The sequence below is a fragment of the Python bivittatus genome, unplaced genomic scaffold (genome assembly GCF_059951505.1).
Source record: "Python bivittatus isolate LINGU-HERP-01145 unplaced genomic scaffold, Pbiv_v1 ctg000210_np1212, whole genome shotgun sequence".
NCBI lineage: Eukaryota > Metazoa > Chordata > Lepidosauria > Squamata > Pythonidae > Python > Python bivittatus.
In genome coordinates this window covers 10,360,376-10,381,337 of record NW_028277053.1, presented here as the reverse complement: position 1 = coordinate 10,381,337, position 20,962 = coordinate 10,360,376, and the positions used below count along the sequence as shown (strand labels likewise).

General features: G+C 43.5%; 1 protein-coding gene across 6 annotated transcripts in view; it reads right to left on the bottom strand.

The window, feature by feature from the left end:
- Positions 1 to 20,604, bottom strand: part of ENOX1 (ecto-NOX disulfide-thiol exchanger 1) — a 394,509-nt gene extending 373,905 nt beyond the window's left edge. For 5 of the 6 annotated variants that reach the window (XM_088139475.1, XM_088139474.1, XM_088139470.1 and 2 more), the window contains exon 1: positions 20,427 to 20,604. The gene's annotated coding sequence lies outside the window, so the exon portion shown is untranslated. Of the gene's footprint in view, positions 1 to 19,761; positions 20,125 to 20,426 lie in introns of those variants that run through there. The other variant, XM_088139472.1, reaches the window with a different exon arrangement.
- Positions 20,605 to 20,962: the final 358 nt, after the last annotated feature.

Below are 20,962 nucleotides of genomic sequence, written 5' to 3'. Positions count from 1 at the left end.
AGAATCTTGCAAATCTGAAAGCACTTCCCCCCTCCCTTGCCTTTGCTTTCCAGAGAACTAGGAAGGATCCCTTCTGAGATGCTTTCTCCACTCCCATCCCTTCTTTAGACTCAGATTTCATTTATCAGACCATTGTCTAGGCTGTGGTTCTTCCTCCTGTGTCCCAAGGTTATTCTCATAGCCCCTCACCCCTCCCTTTTTTTTTGGTCCCTTCAAATCAGTGTTGGCTCCTGGCTGCTGCCTGGACAAGTCCCTGCAGTTTTCTTGGCAAGGTTTTTCACAAGTAGTTTGCCACGGCCTTCTTCCTAGGGCTGTGAAAGAGTGACTGGCCCAAGGCAGGAATAGAACTCATGGTCTGACAGTGATATAGTATATTGAACAGGAGAACTGAAATGAATGCTATAAATGTTAGGCTGAAGGCTGCAGGCATAGATGGTGTAACTGCACCAAGGTTAAAATGTGGATGTAGTTTGCTGACAGAATGGCTGTGCAAATCGTTATATATGTGCATAAAGATTGCATCTGTGTTTCATGATTGAACGAACGTCATTAATATTCCCCTATACAGAGAGAAAGGTAGCATGAATGAATGTAAAGGGTCTGGGGTGTTATGTACCTAAGAAGGTATTTCACAGTTTTCTGGTACAAAGATGTAAGAAGAAGAAAAGTGGATATGCAGTAAGGCTTTATGCTAGGCAGGGGGTGTGCAGTCCAGATTTTTGCTCTTTGGCAGATCCCTGAGAAATGTATGAATGTGAGAAATAGAGTTGACTGTATCTTTGCTGATTTAGAGAAAGCACATGTTAAAATGAATTAATGTGAATTATGCAATTTTTTTGTACAAATATGGAGCTGATAGTTGCTGAATGTGTTAAGAGTGGTATATGATGGTACAGTAGTAAAACATAAAAATAAGTGGAATGCTTAGTGAATAGTTAACACTGAACAGGATGTAAGACAAGGATATATGATATCCCCTTCTGCGCTCAATATATTTATGGATAAATGTATCGGGAATCCTTATGATGACGTTGGTGTTGTGTTGCCTGAGGACATGAATCTACATGCATTTTTGTCTGCTGATGATAGTATTGTTGGCTGAGAATCTGAATGATCTGCAGTACACATTAGACAGACTATATGATATAGTGAAGAATATGTATCTGAGAATTAATGTGTTTGGCAAGGAAAATGAAGTAAACAATTACAACTTTTACAATTACATAAATGGTGAAAAATTAGACCACACAGATAAATGTGTGTATCTCGACAGAATGTTCACTAAAATGTGGAGATGGTCAGAGAAATTTTAAGATCACAAATGATGATAGAAGAGTAGCAGATAGGATTAGATCTGTTGTGAGGAATGAACATTTGCCAAAGAAACCAAAAATGACTGTGTAGAAGAACCAGCTTCTGTACACATTGTTATATGGCAGTGACAGTTGAGTGTCTCAAGGAAGACAAAAATGTGTGGGAATGCAGTGGGAGTCACTTTCAGAAGAAATGTGTCAGGTAAAAGGAGAATTGGGGTCAAGAATGAATGGGAGCTGAACAAACATGGACTGGATACAAAAGGGTTTGCCTAGTAGGAAACGTATATTGAAGTCTTATAAAAAGAATGAGTGAGGACTGAGTCACAAATAAATAAAGGAAGAGTTAATGAACTGGGAAAATTGAAAAAGCTATGAATGGTCAACAGAGTTGATGGGATCCTCAAAACTCAGAGAGGTGAGAAATTTAAAAGCAGTGTATGGAGATGCCAGAAGCAAGCATGATTTTTATAGTATATTTCTGTGTCTTCGAGTCAAAACTGACTCCTGGTGACTGCCTGGACAAGTCCCTGCAGTTTTCTTGGCAAGATTTTCATAAGTGGTCTGTCATTGCCTCCTTCCTACAGCTGAGAGAGAGGGACTGGCCCAAGGTCACCCAGCCTGCTTTGTGCCTAAGGCAGGATTAGAACTCACCGTTTTTGGATTGATGCCTTAACTACTACACCAAACCAGCTCTCAAGCATGGTTTACAAAGAAAGAAAACTATGGAAAGGTATTGTGAATCATATTGGTGTAAAACAAATGTAATGAGATAGCCTTTCTTTGCTCTTAGCCTAACCTTAACCCTGCCTTTAATTTCTTTAATTACCTGCATCATGTCGCTTACTCTGAAAGGGAGTAGAGTGACAAGTATGTATGCCAATTACAACTGACTAAAGGAATGGTGGGATGGCCTGAGCTCATGCAGAACCTGTTCAGCCTTCGGTCAGAAGATGCACTCACTGAAGATGGCCTGAATGGGCATTCTGTTTGCCCAAGATGGAACCACATCTGTATGAAGTAGGTCTGCAAATGTAAAACAGAGGTACCTATACCAAAAACCGATCCTTCACTTGAAGGAAACTCTGCACATAGATCCAATAGGATAGTCTACATTTCAATCCTAAATTTGAAGGCCTGTTCTAAGTACAGTTGTAAAAATATTCTAGGGCACACAGTCATAATACTCCTATCCCTTGTCAATGGCCCATTTATAAGGATCAGATGTGCTCAGTTAAACCAATTAGTTAAACCAATTAGTTAAACAACTTTTAAATAGGTTTCTGATCACTTTCAAGGGAGGATGGAAGAAGCACATTAAGAGGCCAACCAAGGGGGCTACCTACAGATGGTTCTGAGTTACAGTAATCTTTTCTCCTGGGACATCATCCCCAGGAGATTATTTCAGCAAAATTGAAAAGCCAAGCTGTGATCAAAAGCCAGAAGAATGGGAGAGAGGGACTCCTAAATGTGTCCTTCTCCCCAGATCTCCCTCTTGTCAAAGCTGCTTTCTACTTTTACTCCCAGAAATGGAAAAGAACCAAAGAACCAGACCAAAAGTTCCTCCCTTTTGCTTTGAACTGTAATCTACAATTTTGCAAATGTTGATTGGGAGTAATGACATAACTGGATATCATTTGTCATTGGACAAGTACATCCTCCCTTCAATAAGGTTCATAACTGTCATGTCATGATTATTCATAGTCAGAAAGAGATACAGAATGTTTATCTCTATTGACATTTGCCTTTCTGCTTTTCCATGCAAAAAAAGGAACGGATAACCAAATAGGTCCAACTTCATACAGTACATCATTTTCTCTTTCCTCCTCTGAAACAAAAGAATGGCTCAGGAATTGTTCTCCACGTCTCCTCTGTCCTGACTAGTTAGTACAGTTGCTTTATGCTTACCTAGATGGCAGCAGATGTCCATGGTGTGGGGGGGGGGGGTCAAAAAAGTCAAGATGATGGTCATGACCACCTGTGAAATGCATGTTTAAAAGGGGTTTCAATCACAAGGCTGTGTCCACCACTTTTAACTTTTTTGACTCCCCCACCTCCCATAGATAGGCTTGATGGTGACATATAGCTGACCTTGGCTGATTTCAGAAAAATAACTAATTCAGACTGAATTAGTTCTTAGGATGGAGAACCATGGAAATCCCATAATTGTAGGCCAGATGGGGAAACTTGAGAAAGCATCCTGCAAGAAGGCAATGGGAACCACTTCCATATTTTTCCCTAGAAAACTATATGGGCCTATATGAAGATGAATATACATTATAGTTGGGGAACAGCTCTGGTAATGTGATTTACAAATGTACTTTTTAATCAGTGCACTGAGAGTCAGATAAAGTAATTACTTTCCTGTACTACTCCTAAATTACAAATCATATACCTCCTTTGACATAAGGGAGGATGTTCATGGACAAAAATGTGGTATAGGAACTGTCCTTGACCCTGGTTATATTAGCAGGTAGTAGCATCTTCCTGCTGGCCTTGTCTGGCTTTGGAAGCTAAGGAGGGTCGGGCCTGGTTAGTAATTTGATGGGAGACTAGCAATAAAACCCAAGGCTGGGTTAAACTGGGAAGTTTTAAAAAACCACTCTGAACAAAGCAACAGCAAACTCCTTCTGTATCATTGCCAAGAAAATTGCATGAGTTGTCCATATAGACCGTAGGAATCAAGCTCCATACAGAGATTTTGCTTAGAGATCAGATAGTCCTCCCTATGCATTGAGTACAAACTTAAAGGACCCTATGGCAACTCAACTCCCTTGTACCAGAGTATTCACTGAAGAGAACAGCAGTGACCCAGAGGACATCCAAAAGATGAAGTGGACGGGAATCTCTCTCTCTCTCTCTCTCTCTCTCAATCTCTCTCTCCTTTGCCATTTCTCCCAGTCTCCACCTGACCTTCTTATTCTGCAAGCAGTTAAGCAGCTATGCTTATACCCAGCTCAATAACCTGGATAGAAGACCTTAGAGTAAGATACAGCAGCAAAGAGGAACTTCAGTGAAAAAAGAAGTATTTGTTAACTGTCAGCTAGAAAGAAGAAAACTGGCTCAATGCATTAACAGCTGCAAAACTCCCATCCCAGCTTTCATTGATGCTATCTGGATTCTTTTGGAAGCATTTGAGGAAAAAGGTGCTACAGCTGGTGGTATCCAGGTATATGAAGCCAGAATGAAAAGATGAAGCAGTAGGCTTGTGAAGTTTTATTTTTTTGCATTTTGCTCCACACCTGCACGTGGAGTTCTGATCCCTATTCACATGGTATTGACTTCTTGGGACTTTGCAAAATATCACCATCTGGGAGGTGAAAAGAGTTAATTGCAGCTGATGCAAAATAATGTGCTTTTATTTCATTACAACAAAAGGAAGTCTTTCCACTTGAAAACTGCATTGTTTGCCCTGTTACTCAAGTTAATGAGAGTAGAGTATAATTGAATAGTTTTGGAACGTGTGATTTAACGATACATCAGTTGTACAAGGCTCCCACTGCCTGAATGTGCAGCTTTATGTTCTTCCTTTGGTGAAGAGATTCCCAACCTAACTCTCTCTCAAGTCTCTCTCTCATAGAAATCGACAGGCAGATTCCAAGTAAGAAATCTGCACTCATAGGCACATTGCTCAGAAAAACGTAGGTTTATTGACTGGTTGGCTCACTATCAGATCTCTCACCGGATACAGCAATAAATCTCAGCTCTCCAAGTAATAGCAGAAGCTTCACAGACTCCACATAGCTAGGTAAGTTGCTTAATTGCAGACATGAAAGAAGCCACATATATGCAGAAAATCTGCCTGTTGAAGAATGGGAGAATCAAGCCATGTGCATTAATATCTTAGGCTTCTGCCTCTCACAATTTCAATTTTGACCATTCTTTTCTCAGCCTTCACAATCATAGAGGCATGCTCCTGTTTGCCTAACAGATCTATCTTGTTTGAGATTGTTGGTTCCCATCTCACCAGTTTCTCCCTGGTTTGCATAAGACTCAGATCTCTATGATGGCATCAGAGTAGACTGTGTGTGTACTGCTAATGAAAGATCCAGACAACTGTCCATATCCAAGAGAAGAGGAGACTCTGCAGGAGTTTCTTGGAAGGAATCCATGGAAATGTTCCTTCCAAAATACTAGAAGACTATTTAAGGTCATCCGTGTCAACTGGCTTTTGAAAACTCAAAACTTTGTTAATAGAACTAGAAGACTATGAGTTCTAGTCCTGCCTTAGGCATGAAAGCCAGATGGGTGACTTTGAGCTAGTCGCTCTCTTTTAACCCACAATGTCAGGCTCGGGCAACAAGCTGGTCAGTTAATTCCTGTTGCAACCAACAGATCAACATTCAGATGTTCCAAAAAAAGCAGACCTTGCACCTGCAGGAAAATTCTAGGAAGAAGAAAAATGTGTATTAAACATTATACATAGTTGTAGATATGTATAAGCAGGAGATGAGTTATCGTGGTTCAGATAAAGGTATTCCCTGAATGATGAATTATAATGTTGTCATGTGATGTTTGATGGATTTATCCCCCCAGTTCCTCCACCACAAATAAACTTTCAAGACAACCAAAATTAGGGGCAAAATTTTTCCTTCCCCTAATCCATAAAAAAGACAACTTAAAAACCTAACACAATACCATCACAAAAACCATCAAACTTTAAAAAGTGTTATATGCCAACACAACATTATTAAAACAATTTAAAAAGTTAAATTTAAAAAAAAATGTGTGAAGGCAAGAAGAATAGTTCCATGCAGCTCAGTATGAAAACCCACTGTTGGTCTGTTTCATGCAGATCTGATGGTGGCAACCAGTCAAACTTCAATTCTAAAATAAATCACCAGCCTAATCTAACTTAAGACAATTCAGCTTCTAGGCTTCCACTATCCTTACTCATCCACACCAAAACAGCATATCCTGTATACATCAAAAATATGTAGTCCATTTCTAGATTTCATATGTGATCTTTCTAGGCCAACATGCAGGAATCCCGTATCAGTCAAAGTATGTGGAGATGGAAGAACAGAGTAGATAGATACCTTTGCTTCTAGGTGATAGTGGGAGGAGTTGTGTCCAATCTTGCCCCAAGGCTTCCCAGCCAGGTTGAACATCAGCTTGTCAGCCACAATATTTGGCCCGACCCAACAGCAACTCAAAGTCCAATACTGACAGTGCCAGGAATAACTTCTTTCTTCTCACACATATAAGAAAAATCTGCATCACTTACTTGGCCAGCAAAACAGAGGAGAGATTTAGAACAGCACTGCCTAATTTCACAACCTTTTCTTGCCAATTTCTCATTTACTTTTTTCAAAAGGTTGAACATAAGGCATGTTCTTAGAAGTGTAAGTTTCAGGGCAGTTATTTCCGTGCTCAACATTAAACGCTTTCACTTAAAAAAAAAAAAATCTCAGGGCCACATCATACTTTAATAGCAGGCTCTCTAATATGTATTTTACAAGGCTGCATTTTGTATTTGACATTGTACAGGCCCCTTGTTCATGGAAATATCTCAGTAAAAAATTAGAGGGGCCAAATGGCCATTTTTATTCTCACTGTACACTGGTCCACCGGTTGCTGCAGAAAAAGAAAACCCAATTGTTTCAATCAATTGATGAGGCCATTACAGCAGCATGTGACCCATAATTTCCTTCATCTCATAATTACTCAGTACCCCTACACCTGAAGAACTCTGCAGAAACTAGGGGGAAAAGATCCTAACTGTTAGGGCAAGCAGAAAGATTCAAGAACAGGCTTCTCTAGAGCCTCCACCTAGACCAGTGTTGTCCAAACTTGGCCACTTTAAGATGAGTGGACTTCAACTCTCAGAATTCCCCAGCCAGCCATGCTGGCTGGGGAATTCTGGGAGTTGAAGTCCACTCATCTTAAAGTGGCCAAGTTTGGACAACACTGACCTAGACATTCCCCAGGTGAAAGTCTAGTGGTTTATCATTACATTAGTTTTTTTTCCTCCTCAGCTATCATTTTCTTTGGATTTCACAACAGATGTTGTGGGTTTGCTATATTGTTGTTTTAATCCTAAATTCTGTTTGCCACCCAGAATCCCTTTGGCAAGACGGGCAACTATATACATCGAAAAAGATAATTAATAAATAAATATTTATTTATAGTGCCAGCAATCAAAGCAGGACTCGGGGAGAAGACTCCACCCCAGTTCCAAACATCTCAGGTGATCCTTCCTTTGGTACCCATATATAGAGCACTCCCCTGCAGGGGCAAAGCCTTCTAACATTCAGCTGTGCATAGGAACTAGAATCCCAATGATATATGCTCCAAGGATACAACTCCACTAATGTAGAGTTATGTGCAAAGTCTCTATCCCTGGAAAAAGTCACAGTGTACACAGACATTAGAGGAGGGACTTACTGATGTGCAACGTTGGGGCAGAAGTGGTGACATTCTTATGTGGCAGAGATAACTTTGAAGAAGGAATGCAAGAGGAGATTAGGAGAAAGACAGGAGGGGGTGAGAAAGAAACTCAAGATTGCCCCACCTTGATTCTCTTTGGTATACGAAGGAGGAAAGAGAATCTCTGTCAGGCTTTCAAAATTCTATTATTATACCCTAAAACAATAAAATAGAGTTCCAATAGTCTTTGTGGAATCTGTTTCCTGACCTAGCCTACTCTGAAAGGCTGACATGTATTCCACTTATAGGTAAATACACTAGGGCTTATACTGCCCCTTATTCAATTACCTATTCTGTAGATGAATGTTCATTTCTTTGACTAAAATGGATCCTGGCAGTGATATTATCCTACCATGGATTTATCCTTTAGTGAGAAGGTTCTTCTTCAAAGACCTGCTACTGGCATCAAGCATGAAAGGCGCCCCAGAGACATTGTGAGATTAATCAGTATCTGAAACTTAGGTACCACCCCCTTCTATTTCTGGGCAATCAAGACTGTAGCCTTCACTTGCAAAGTTACTCCATTTTAACCTCTTACATGAGATCTTTCTTCCCTGCTTCCAGTAGTGCTGAAATTTCCCTGCAAGTAATTCCATACAATCACATAATAATCTGCAAAGGTTCATGCAGTATCTCACATCCCTCTTGAACTCCAAGTCCATCTAGGGTTTTCTCAATCCTCTTCATCATGGCTTCCAAAAACATATGACATTGAAGTATCCCTGCCTGCTTTGATGGTTTTACTCACATCAGGGAAGGAACAGGGAGACCCAGAAACTAATGATTTGCAACATTTGGCCTAGTCAAATCGGGTATCTGGGCTGGATGGACAAAGTGGAAAAAGGAAGCCTCATTTCTCTATGATTTCAACCCTATTACTGAGAGTTCAGCAGAACATGCTGTAGGACTAAGAGTCTTCAGCATGGCGTTTACATGTGTGGGTTCCACAAAGGTGTTCTCCACACTGATATCTACTTGACCTTTTGGAGCGAAGTCATCCATGGATCTAAAGTGAAGTGTCAGTGACATGTGATGACAAGTGGACCCATTTGTTTCTCTTTTCAACCCAACTCATCTGAAGCAAAATAGATTGTCTGGGACAGTTAAGACTGACTGACATCTAATAAACTGACGCTCCAAACTGACAAGACCCAGAGACTTTTAGTAGAGATGTATCTATGGTGTATTTCACATGTTCTAAATGGGGTTACACTTCACCTAAAGGAGAACATTCATAGCCTCTAAGTACTTTTAAATGCACCAATGAATTTGATGCCACTGGAAATATCTGAAATCCCATGTGTCATTCAACAACTGAAGTTGATACATCAACTTCAGCCCTAGTAAACACATAGGAAACTGATACTTGTCATCCTGGTAGCGTCCAGAATAAACTACTGTAATAGATTATATGCAGAATTACCTCTGAGGACTAGCAAGAAATTGAAGCTAATTCAGAATCAGGAAGCCGGAGCACTACCGAGGACAACTGAGTCAAAAAAATTCTTTGCTGACTTGTTTTATGTTGGTATAACCTAGAGGGCTAATTTTAAAGAGGTCATCTGTTCTCATGAAAACACCATTAAGATTACTATCTGAACCCTTTCTTCAGGTGTGTATGCTGCATATTAACCAATTTTAAATAGGGCTATCAGATCTGGATTGGATTGCAAGAATCTAGACAACTTCCAGAGGACAGCTAGAAGATATACAAACACTTTGGGTGCCTTCTAGGGGACTGACTGGATTTTGAAGCCCAGATTTGATACTCCTAACTTTTAAAGATCAAGGCTCTGTTTGGAAAACAATCATGAAGAAAACCAAAGAAATAGATTGCCTTTCAGAGATTCCTCATAGGTCCCCGTGGAAAATAGGTTAGAAAGAGCCAAGGTTTTCCCAGTGAGCAGAGAAACAGAAGCCAAACAGTCTCTGAGCCCTCACAAAAACTGCCAAGAGGTTTCTACAAAGCTGAGAAATCAGCTGTCTGTCATCCTTTAGATGAGAAGTCAGCTCCACAAGCTGTAGAACTAATAGCTCTACCTTTAGAGATCTCAAGTGATCTAGGAGAACCTTTTTTCCTATGGAAGAAATGATCATGTGACAGGAATGAGGAAAAGACTTTTCTTCCTGAAAAGTCACAGTAAAATCAGCCAGTACCATATAAACTGATCAGAAAACCACCTCACAATCAGTTACATATTAATAAGGACCAAAAAAAAATCATATAAAAAGCCCAGAGGTTCCATGGAGAAACCTAGCTGATCAATACTTGAAATTAGAACAGAGTACATGGAAAATTAATCTGGAAGTGGGGGGATGTAGTGTCTCCCCAGTCTGCATTGGATTCATGGAACTAGTCATTTTAAAAGTGGTACTGGCATTGTGAGCTGACATGTGTCTACACACTCAAAATCACACAGCCTGGTGGAAGAAATGTACATATTTTTTTTCATTGACTTAACCTGGCAAAAAAGGGCTCAAGGCAGCAATTAATACAAAAGAATAATGGTCTATATATTTGAAAACTAGGACTTCACTACTTGAAATATTGCATAAAATGGAGGTTGGAAGGAACAATGTATCTGTCTGACACTGAGTGCCTCTCAAGCTCAGAGTTATGAGAAAGTTGGGACCTGAAAGACATCTTCAGCCCGAGATTATCTGTCCTCTTTGAGGAAGACTCAGCCATGTTGACATCAATCAGACATGGCTAAAGTACTGTGAGACTGACAGCTGCATGACTAAAGTATGGATGCCTGAGTGCTGACTATCCCCTTGAAAAGTCTCTTGGATGTGCCAGGAAGTCTCGCTATTTGAAAGATCCTTCTCTACCCTTCCTTAGACTCAATTTCAATCCAAGCTAACCAGGAAGAAATGCAGAAGGAGAGGAGGAAGAGGAGGAGAAGGAAGAGGAGGAGGAGGAAGAAGAAGAAGAGGAAAAAGAGGGAGGAGGAGGAGGAGGAGGAGGAGGAGGAGGAGGAGGAGGAGGAGGAGGAGGAGGAAGAGGAGAGGAGGAGGCACTCTATCCAAGTATCCCTTGTTGGATATTCAGAGAACAGGCCCTTACCCCCGACAGGATGTTCTGACTGTCCCTTCCCATGACATCTTTGGCCCATTACAGTAATCTATTTATCTTGGGCTACCCTCATCTTGTCCCAACAGATGACGGCCCCTAGCTGGCCTTGGCTAATCTTGAAAAGCTAAGCAGGATTAGAGCTTGGATAGGAGATTGCCCCCCACCCCTAAAATCTCAGGTCTGTAGCCTAGACTGGGACGGTTTTTTTAAAAAATGCAGGAAGAAGGCAATTGCAAACCATTTCTATATTGTCACCATAAAGACTACATGGAATCACCAGGAGATGCATTTTTACCATCATCTATATCCTAATTCTGGCCACAACATTCACACAACTTCAGTTCAGAGAAAACTCCAACATTGTCTTCATTTTGTTTCTCTCAAACTGTTAGGTCCCATATTGATATTTTGGAGTTAGAAGAGGCGTAAATAAAAGCAGAACAGATGTTGCCTATTTTGGTCTCCAGCGCAAAGTAGAAACACAATAATTTCCCCCCAATTTTGCTGTATTTACTGCATTATAAAATTACTTCTACCCAGCGTAGCTGCCATCATCCCTCCTGGTATCTCCTCAGTCCATTTGCATTTACTTCCAAGGTTTCTCCATACATTTTCTTTAACGTAGTCTTGGGGGCACCCATGAAGCAGTTGGGGATCAAACAATGAAGCTGTGGGTAGACAATGACTGTTGACTGAAACAAGAATATAAAAGCCATGCTGTGTTAGAGCAAAGGTCAGTTTTCAGAGGGGGCCACAATTATTTCTCTTCCCTTTGTTATCAATTCACTAGCCACTTACCTCTAGGAAAACACAGAGGGATTGGTTTATGATTAGAACATCAACAAAAAAAATCTGTGAATGTACAAAACTTCTCTTAAAAAACCAACCAATCCTGTTATTCAGTCCCAATGAATGCTTTCTCTGCCGTTTTGTCAAACCGATTCATTTCCGTCAGGAACCCACTGGCTTCCACCTGTTTATTGCAAATAGCGCCTTCAGTCTCCTTGAATTCCTTCCTTCCGCTATCTCTCAGAGTATCTCTAATCCAACACTTGCCATTTTTACGTTTACTTGCACCTCTCACTGACCTCTGCTTATTTGGGACACGTACAAGGATGGTTCTGCAGAAATGCAGGTTTAAATTCTCCTTCTCTTTCTGTTCCTGCCAGAGGGTGGGAAGCCAGGCACACCCATGCAGCTAACAGTGAAGACCGTGATTACTATACAAGCTTACTGCTCTGAACTCCATCGTGCTCAGTTCTCCAGCACCTGAACCACCTGGTGTTTCTCCTTTGCCACCAACTACAATCCAGGGCTATGTCCTCTGCTCTGCTCTGCTGTCTCTTTCCTTTTCTGGTTTCAGCTGCCTCAAGATTTTTTCTCCTGGTCTCTTCTATTCCCACCCACGGTTTCCATTGCTCCGTGTCCTGTCTGGTTGTCTTTCACCCCAGCAGCGTCTCCTGCCAATCCTAGAAGAACATCCTCCCATTTCCTCTGTCCATCTGCATCTCTCTCTCTCTCTCCCCCTTTCTCCCTCTCCCTCTCTCTCTCTATATATATATATAGAGAGAGAGAGAGTGACCAAGCATGTATATAATGATGCACATTAATGAAATCTAACTACAGTACAGGTAGTCCCCAGTTTAAGAACGAATTCTGTCCCCAAGGTCTGTCCTTAAGTCGAATCTGTAAGTCGGAACAGTATTATTGTATAATACTGTATAAGTAGTATTGTGTAATGAATTCGAATCATTGTGCATTTAACTCCAATTTTGCTACATTAGGCTCCCTTCTTAACTATGGATCATCCATAAACTGGGCATTCTTAACTCGGGGACCACCTGTAATAGATGTTTTCACTGAAGGATTCAAACTCTACTCCTTTATTTTACATGCAAAATGTTTAGCTGTTAGGTTTTTCCTATTTCTTTCAAACCTATGTGCCAGCTTGCAGGTGATTCTAAGAATTTAAACTTTTTTACTTGCTTCTGAAAGTATCTACATGCCTAAGCTGTGCACCTGATAATCAGACCACCCAAAAAATAAATAAATAAATAAATAATGACTTGACGTGTAATGTTTCCTGTTTCATCCTTCCACATCCCCCTTCCCTCTTCTTTTCTTCTTACAATCCTGAAATTGAGCTGTTGCACTTCTTTCGTTTTATTATGGCCCAGTTCAAAATAAATTCAGAATTAAAACAGCAATAGCACTCTGATAGAATTGATGCTTCTCATCATCAATACGGCAGAAGTGAAAATCTGAGCCAGATGTGCAAAGCTATGCTGACATAAAGGCAAGGGGCAGAAATCATCAAGAAGTTGCTTACAGCCAGTGAATGCCAGGAATAAAGACTACACATATATTAAGAAATTTTATTATAAAAATGGCTCCAAGAATGAAAGAAAAGGAGATGGGACAATGGCCAAGATAACAACTAAGAATTCTTTTGCAGGCTGATTGCACAAACACTTAGCTCTTTCTATATACTGTGTTAAACAAGTAATAGATGTATGAAAAATTCTTAATCTGCAAGGCTCCTATGAGCCATCTTCCTCTGTGGACATAACACACTCTTTGTTCAGTTAAAACTTTGGATGTCTCCTTAATGATGTGTGAGAAGAACAACCAATTCTGGGATAAGGCCAATTCCATGCCATTATGAAAACACAAGATGAACAGCTTCCAAAGCAGTAGCCCAGGAACTCAGATGCATTTTGCAGTCCTGACTGCCTTCGAGACTGAGGGCAGAGACCATAAAGAGATAAACTCTTAGCTTCTAAGGTTGTAGCACTGGGAAAACCAGACTTTTATATAAGACTTTAGGTATTTCATCTTGATATTTCACTGCTCATGCCATATCCATTTCCTGATCTCTGCAAGCTCTGCAGATACTGGTTTGTTCAGATCGCTTTTCATCAGAGATCAAACTTATGTGGGGGATGCCAAACAACCAGCTGTCAGATGACCTGCTCCCTCTGCTGTCCCCATACAAGATACACTTGAATGTATCATACCTTTTGCCATCTGCTCCTTCCATCCCTTAGAAAATGCAAGACTGGTTGGTTCTTTATCTGCAGAGAACCAGTAAGTACTCAGTAGATTGACTTTCCTGGTTGTCTGGGGGACTTCTGCTGCCTCTCCAAAAATAGGAAAGGGACTGGTGTCACATAGCATACTTCAGCTTCCTTGGTCCCCCTCGGATTGAGCCTGCTGTGCTAAATGCTGCCAATGGGAGAGAAAAATAGCAGCAAGCTTGGAAGAACCCCAAGGTTTGCAGAAGGCCAAGAAAACAAATAGGAAAAATAGTGGAGGGGCACTTCATTGAAGATTCATAATCCTTAATGGCCATAATGCTGGCTGACTGTTAGAAGGAAGAGGGGAAATGAATACAGCAGACCAGATAACCCTGATGTCCTCCAGATGTTCTGACTTCAACTCTCATTAATCCTAGGCAGAATGACTGATTTTGAGAGGTTGTGGGAACTACCATCCAAAATATCTGAAGGGTACCAGGATGCCAAAAACAGAATACTGGATGACTACAACGTTCCACACTACAACATTTTTGGTGGTAGATATCACTTACTGTCCAACAGCTTCTTGATGCATAAAGCATCCAAACCTAAGCTTTTTTCACCCTTTCCTCAGAAACATAATGTTAGATATCCTAACTGTTGTACAATTTGCCTACTATTGCCTGAGCTCTAGTTTCTTCTTAGCTAAATTAATTTTAATGAAGATGCAAAGATCAGTGTGTGAAATGTTGTACTTCTGTTCAGAATTTCCAATAAGTAACTGAAGACCAATCATATTTTTCATTTATCAACTTATCCAACTTTGCATAAAATGGATGGATGCCCCAACTAATAAATAATGATCAGCCTCTCCCAATCCTATCCCATGTGATTTCTTGAGCATACAGACCATCCACCTACTTGATATTCAAGCCAGATGTTACCATTCCTCTAATTTCTTCCAAGAGGATCTGGAATTCTAGTCAAATGATAGACAAAACAGGTCTAAAATTCCCAAGATGGAAAATGTAAAAAGCCAAGGGAGGTGCACAGAGCTATTTCTGAGCAGTAAAACGGGAAGCTACAACACCAAAGTAACGTCTTTGAAATATTAGAATTGTAAGATGAAAACTGCTTCAAAGCTTTAGAAAAAGGAATGCTTAAAATCTCCAACCTGCATGTAATCTGTATATTTTTTTTTTTCAAAACTGAAGCTCACAATACAGAGCAATTTAGGGAAGCTCCCTTACACTAGCTGAACAAAATCTCCAGAATGTTAAAGCCCCAGGACTGCTTTGGCAATTGAGAATTGACTGAAAAAATGTAAGATCAAATACCTCCCTTTGTTTTGCTGGATCACTTGCAATCCTCATTAAAAGCATCCGAAGTTCAGTGACAATCGAGTGCCAAGATACATTTGGCCAGCTCCAGTTTCAAACCACAGGTATAAGAAAATGAAAACAGATGATGCGTGTAAAAGGACTGCATAATCCAAGATGAGAGTCTTCTGTTGCTGGAACCAGACCATTAGGAAAATCTTCAGCCTTCAACATACTGTTGGAACCTCCCATGAAGCTGAACCACCATGGCCAATGAGAGTTGCATACCACTGACATCTAGGAAGTCACAAGTGTCCTACCTCTGCACAAAGCTTGCAGTAATTATGTCCTCACTGCTATCACGACAGCTCCATTGCACCGCGGAAAAGCAGTGCAGCCCGAAGGCAGATTCAAATCTCACCATCCCCAGTTAGGAAAAAACAGGTCGCAGAGCTGTGAAAAGCTTGGAGAACTGCTTCCAAGTTCAGTCAATCATTCTGAGGAGGCTACACTAAGTATGGCAGCTTTGCATGTTCACGAGGGTGGGGAATGAATTAAAGTCAGTTTTGTCTCCTCTGTGTTTAAATTCCATGCTATTTTAAACTGCCTGGTAGAAAGAGGTGGGGGATGGGGGCTGAAGGAAGAATATTCATGAATGAGAAAACAAAAGCACCAAAAGAGAAACATTTGCAATGGGTCCATGAAACCAACTGACTGTAGCAAATACTGGAGCTGTGTGAAGAGGCCCTAAAAAAATAAGGATGGAAACTAAGAGATAGAGTGCCCGAAGCAGAGAGTAACAGTCAGGAAGACACAGTGGGATACTGGAAAAATAGGATTATACAACCCCTTTCAAGGAATGGTAAAAAGAAAGTAAAATCTGACTTCTGCAGTAGGACAAAGGAGTTTGAAACATGTGTTTTACTCCAGCAGAGAGTAAATAAATAACTCCCACTTCTATCAAGCTGATATTCTAAACTGTTGCTAATTTTAATGCAAAGATTTTAAGACAATCTCAGGGTTGGGTGCAGGGAAATTCGGTTTCCACAGCTCTGCTCCCTGGTTACAAAGGTTACATGACCTCATCTGCCTGTGAGCTGCTATTGTCCAAAGTGCATGGCAATCATTCTAAAATTCTGCACAGCAGAGGATGTGGGGGGGTGTGGAGGGGAGGAGTGGGAAGTAACCATCAAGCGCAATTGATTAAATAACATGTGATATTTCCTAGAACTGCTAAATGTAATTAGGAGGCCCACAAAGAAACAGCACTACATTGTCAAACCAAGAGGACTCTCCGTGTTCCCTAACTTACGCCAGAAAATCTTTATTCTCCCTTCCTTTGTACAAGAATCGCCCATCAGTATTTTCTATGCTTAAACCCACCGTATGTTGCGCACAGTAGAATGTACGGTACAAGTAACAAATGCAATTTTACAAAGAAAAAAATTGCTGTGGAGTCCTTGGGGTTGGTTGTTTTCTTGCTGGCCTTATTTCTGAGAATTTCCAACAAGTTCTGGTCAACAGACATTAAATAAGATGTCTTACAGATAACATTAAGGAAGTGACACTGAATCGGTCAGTCCCTGCCTATCTTTGTAATGTTGCCCTCGAAACTGACAAAAAGACCACAGGAGCTGAGTTCCCCAGAAGCAGCAGCAATGTGGCACAGTTAAACCTGACCAATTTGGATTTGTGAAACCCTAGGAAAGGACTTCTCCAAATCGCCCTTCTAATCAAGTAATAAAAATCTGGGTATTGAAGTACAGTGTCCCTAAACTTAGGGAGTGCTCTGTTTTGTTTTGACTTTAGCCTAAATCCAGCCCAGGAGTCTGGGCCGGTACTTGTAGCGCTGTCCATGGTCCTGAATCTCTAGAACTGCTACTGCTGTAGGACTCTATCAGTTCTCTCCGTCATCTTTTAAGCTAACATTTAAAAGGAGTCAATACACCTATAAAAGTTCCTCTGGGTGACACTGAAAAGAAGCAACAGCGGTGAAGGAAAGAGCATTTACCTATTCTGTTACCACACAGAAAACATAATACAAGCCCTTTCCAGTATTCAGGGAGATTTCCTAAGCCACAGGTTCTTCTCCCTGCCTTCTAAATGTATCCACTGACTTTATCACTCTCCTTCATGTGTGTACTGAAGAAGAAACCAAGTTTTACTGTGCAGGAGACAAGGCTGACATCTCATATGAGCGGTTTAAATATTTTTTTTTCCCACAGATCAAGAAGAACATTAACTTGAGTGCCAACCCAAGCCTCTTGGACTCCATCACCCTTTGAGAGTGGACTCCCTTCACAGAGAAGACTGGCCGTGGCAGAAGTGATATGACCATGACAAGAGACAGGTTGAAAAATCACTCACTTCTACATCATCCCTTCCTTCCTGGGAGACAGAATCAAACCTACATGCATCCTGCTGATAATACTATGGGATAGTTGATGAGGCAACCATAACATCTTAAGCCAGCTAGATCCAGTTGTCTCTGAGTTTTCATATCCCACAAGTCAACCTTCCTGGGCATCCTCAAATCCATTTGCTAATCATCCTCAATGTATTTTAACACCAACTTGTGTCTCGTCACTGCAGATCTCCGATACTTTCAGCATGATGCTGTCTGTATGCTTCAGAAATTCAGAGCTCAACAAAGACCACCTTTAGCCAATCATTGCTCCATCTGTGCTAGCTGATAGCTGAGTATAAAGGACAAACTGGCTAAATGCTCTGTGTATATCTCCTGGATTTTTCAATGTTTAATGGATTTAAAAGAGCTTCTCCCACTTCTAGGGCTTCACCAACACGCACGCAAGTAAACACATATTACCATGAATTCTTCCTCAAATACCTGTATACACAGGCATGGTGACCTGCAATACATTCCTTGGGTATGTATTCTTGGATAGCAGTGATTATAAACAGAAGATCTTTTTTAAAAAAAAAAAGATGTATAAATGCACTGAGAAAACTCAAAAGTCTTCTGTTCACCATGGTGCTAGAGCAGAGCAAACCCTGCCAAACCAGCATTCTGATAAGTCCAGTAAAAGTGTCTTATTCCAGCAAACTCTGTGAGACTATCACACTGGCAAATTGCCTTTTTTTCCACGCTGGACTCAAATGCTAGGTAAACACTGGAGAGCCAGTTTGGTGCAATGGTTAAGGCACCAGGTTGAGTTCTAGTCCCATCTTAGGGACAAAGCCAGCTGGGTGACCTGGGGCCAGTCCCTCTCTCTCAGCCCTAGGAAGCAGGCAATGGCAAAGCATTTCCAAAAAACCTTGCCAAGATAACTGCAAGGACTTGTCCAGGCAGTCGCCAGGAGTAAATGCTGACTCAAAGAGACAAAAAAAAAAAAACACTGGACATCAGAGGTCTGTTGGATAATCCCTTCAAAACACAGGAATGGGATGTAAGTTGCATCTATCTCTATAACAAGGACAAAAGAGGGAAACAGTTTTCCAAGGGAGGCAAAGAATCCGAGGTTTTGGACCTGCATCATAGGAGAACTGCTTTCAGTTATCCTTATGTGATTCACCAAGATGCGTGTAGCCCAAGAGGCAAGGAAAAATCAGCATCGTCTCTCAATCGCTTTAACAGGAAAAGTAGCAACAGCAAAGTATTTGTATTTGCAGAAAGGCAAATAAGACAAACTTCAGAAAAGGCAGACCTGATCAATGGAACAATCTGAGACTGTTAACAGGTTAACGCACAACTCAGCTTATGACATTGTACACAAGTTTCACAAAATTATACAAGGCTGATATTTTCCATTAGAGGTGGAGAAAAGGCCCGGGGACCAGAGCAATGTTTCTAGGAGGAACAATTTCTTTTGCTCTTTTGCTTGGAAAAGGCAAAGCAGTACAGAGAAAGGGAGAAATAGGCTTTCCCATTCTTCCTGAATCCTCATTCAGGAAATGAAGCAGAACAGTAAAATATTCAGAGCAGATAAACAAGCACTTTCGGAAAGAAAGACAGGTTCGCTTCGCATAATGACAAGACAGCTCTCGGTCTTAGCTGAAGTTTTCTTCCCAGCCCTGCTCTCCGACTGTCAGCAGCAGATGTTACAGCTCCCCAAGTCGCTCAACAGGGAAAGTTGTTGAACCAAGAGAACACAGCTCAGTCATTGCCAACTTCTCACCAACACCGCCAAGAAAGAAAGTCCATCAAAAGCCCAGGTCCAGTGATATTTACAATTTCTGAGGCCACCTGCTAGGGCTTCCCATTGCAAAGGCTTTGTCTCCCCTTCAGGGAACCCTCGGTGCTTGGGGCTTGTAGTGTTGTCATCTTCGTTAAAAGCAACAAGCAAATGCAACACTTTCCCACAAACTGGGGTCCCTTCGAAGCTTTTCTTTCAAGGCACGGGCACCCAGACTGTTGCTTAAAAACACACTCTGCAAGCAGTCGCCAACCCAGACCTGAGGGGAGGCTGCCCTAACGCCGGTCGCTCTTGAAAGTGACCCCTCGTTGTCCTCTCGGGCAAGATGCCAAGAGGAGCGCGAAAAGCCCTTCCCTCCCTCGGGGCTCCCTCCGATTCCCATCCCGCCACCTCCCGGGCGCACAGCTGGGCTCGCTTTCCCTCAGCCAATGCCGCACGCAACTCCCCACGAACCTTCAGCGGCGCCGGCGCCGGGAGCTGGGGGGACCGCGCGGACAGCGCAGGAGCGGAGCCGGGGCCCCTCGGCGAGGCAGGACGGCGCGCTCGGCGGGGCGGGAGCCGCTTCGCGCACCTGCGGCGCATCTCGCCGCCACCCGGCAAGCGGCCGACCCGGGCAAGAAACTTCGGGAGCCCCGGCGGAGAGGGCTGGAGCGTGGCCGGCCAGCGGGACTGGCCGGGAGGGGCGCAGCTGCCCGAGGGAGCGGCGGCACAAACTTTGGAGCGCCCGGGAAGTCAGGCGATGCCCGCAGGAGAGGGAGCAGCCGGCGGCGGCGGCGGCGGCGGCGGCGCCTCCCGCCCTGCCTGCGCCGTGGCTGCCCGGCCCGCCTTCGCCGGCCTGCTTCCCTCTCCCGGCGGAGTCCGCTGTCCCCGCACCGCGTGCCCGGAGGCAGCTGCCATGCGCCGCCCAGGCTGCCCGCGCGGATGCTGGGCTCCCTCCCGGCTGCCGGGCTGGGCGCCTCCGCCTCCGCCTCCGCCTCCTCCGCCGCGGATCCGTCAGCCGCCCGGGCAGGGAAGCGGGGCGCCGCGAGACGGAGGCGGCGGCGGCGGCGGCGGCGGCGGCGGCGGCGGCGCTTCCCCCGGTTCTGCGGCCGCCCCTTCCCGCTTCCCTCTCCCCTTACCTGGGCGCGAGGTCCCCGGCCGGGCGCGGCGCCTCCGATCGCGGCTGGGACGGCGAGGGCGAGCAGCAGGCACCCGCCGGGCTCCCAGCGGCGCGCGTGTTGTCGGCAGCCCGGGTGGGCGAGCGGGCGGGCGGGCGGCGGGAGGCTGGGCGAAGCCGCGCTGGAGCCGGAGAAGGAGGGGCCGCGGCTGCCGCGGCTCGCTGGCTGGCTGCAAGGGACCGAGGCGAAATTCTCGCGCTCAGGCAAGCCGCAAACAAAGCGCGCCTCGGGGGCGGCGCAGAGCGGGAGCCTCGAAGGGGCGGGCGGTCCGCGGGCGCCGGAGGGGGACCCGCGAGGGCCCCAGGGCCGCCGGCTCCGGGGCGGAGCGGGCGAGGGTTGGGGCTCGCCGGCCAGGCAGCGCGGCTCCTCCGCCTTCGGCGCTGTTTTCGGGGAAGCCGCCCCGAGGCCAAGCTCTCCACGGTGCCTCCTCCGTCGCAATTCTGGCCGCTGGCTTTCCCGGGGACCTTTCCCTGCGGGAGGAGCGTGTAATCGCAACC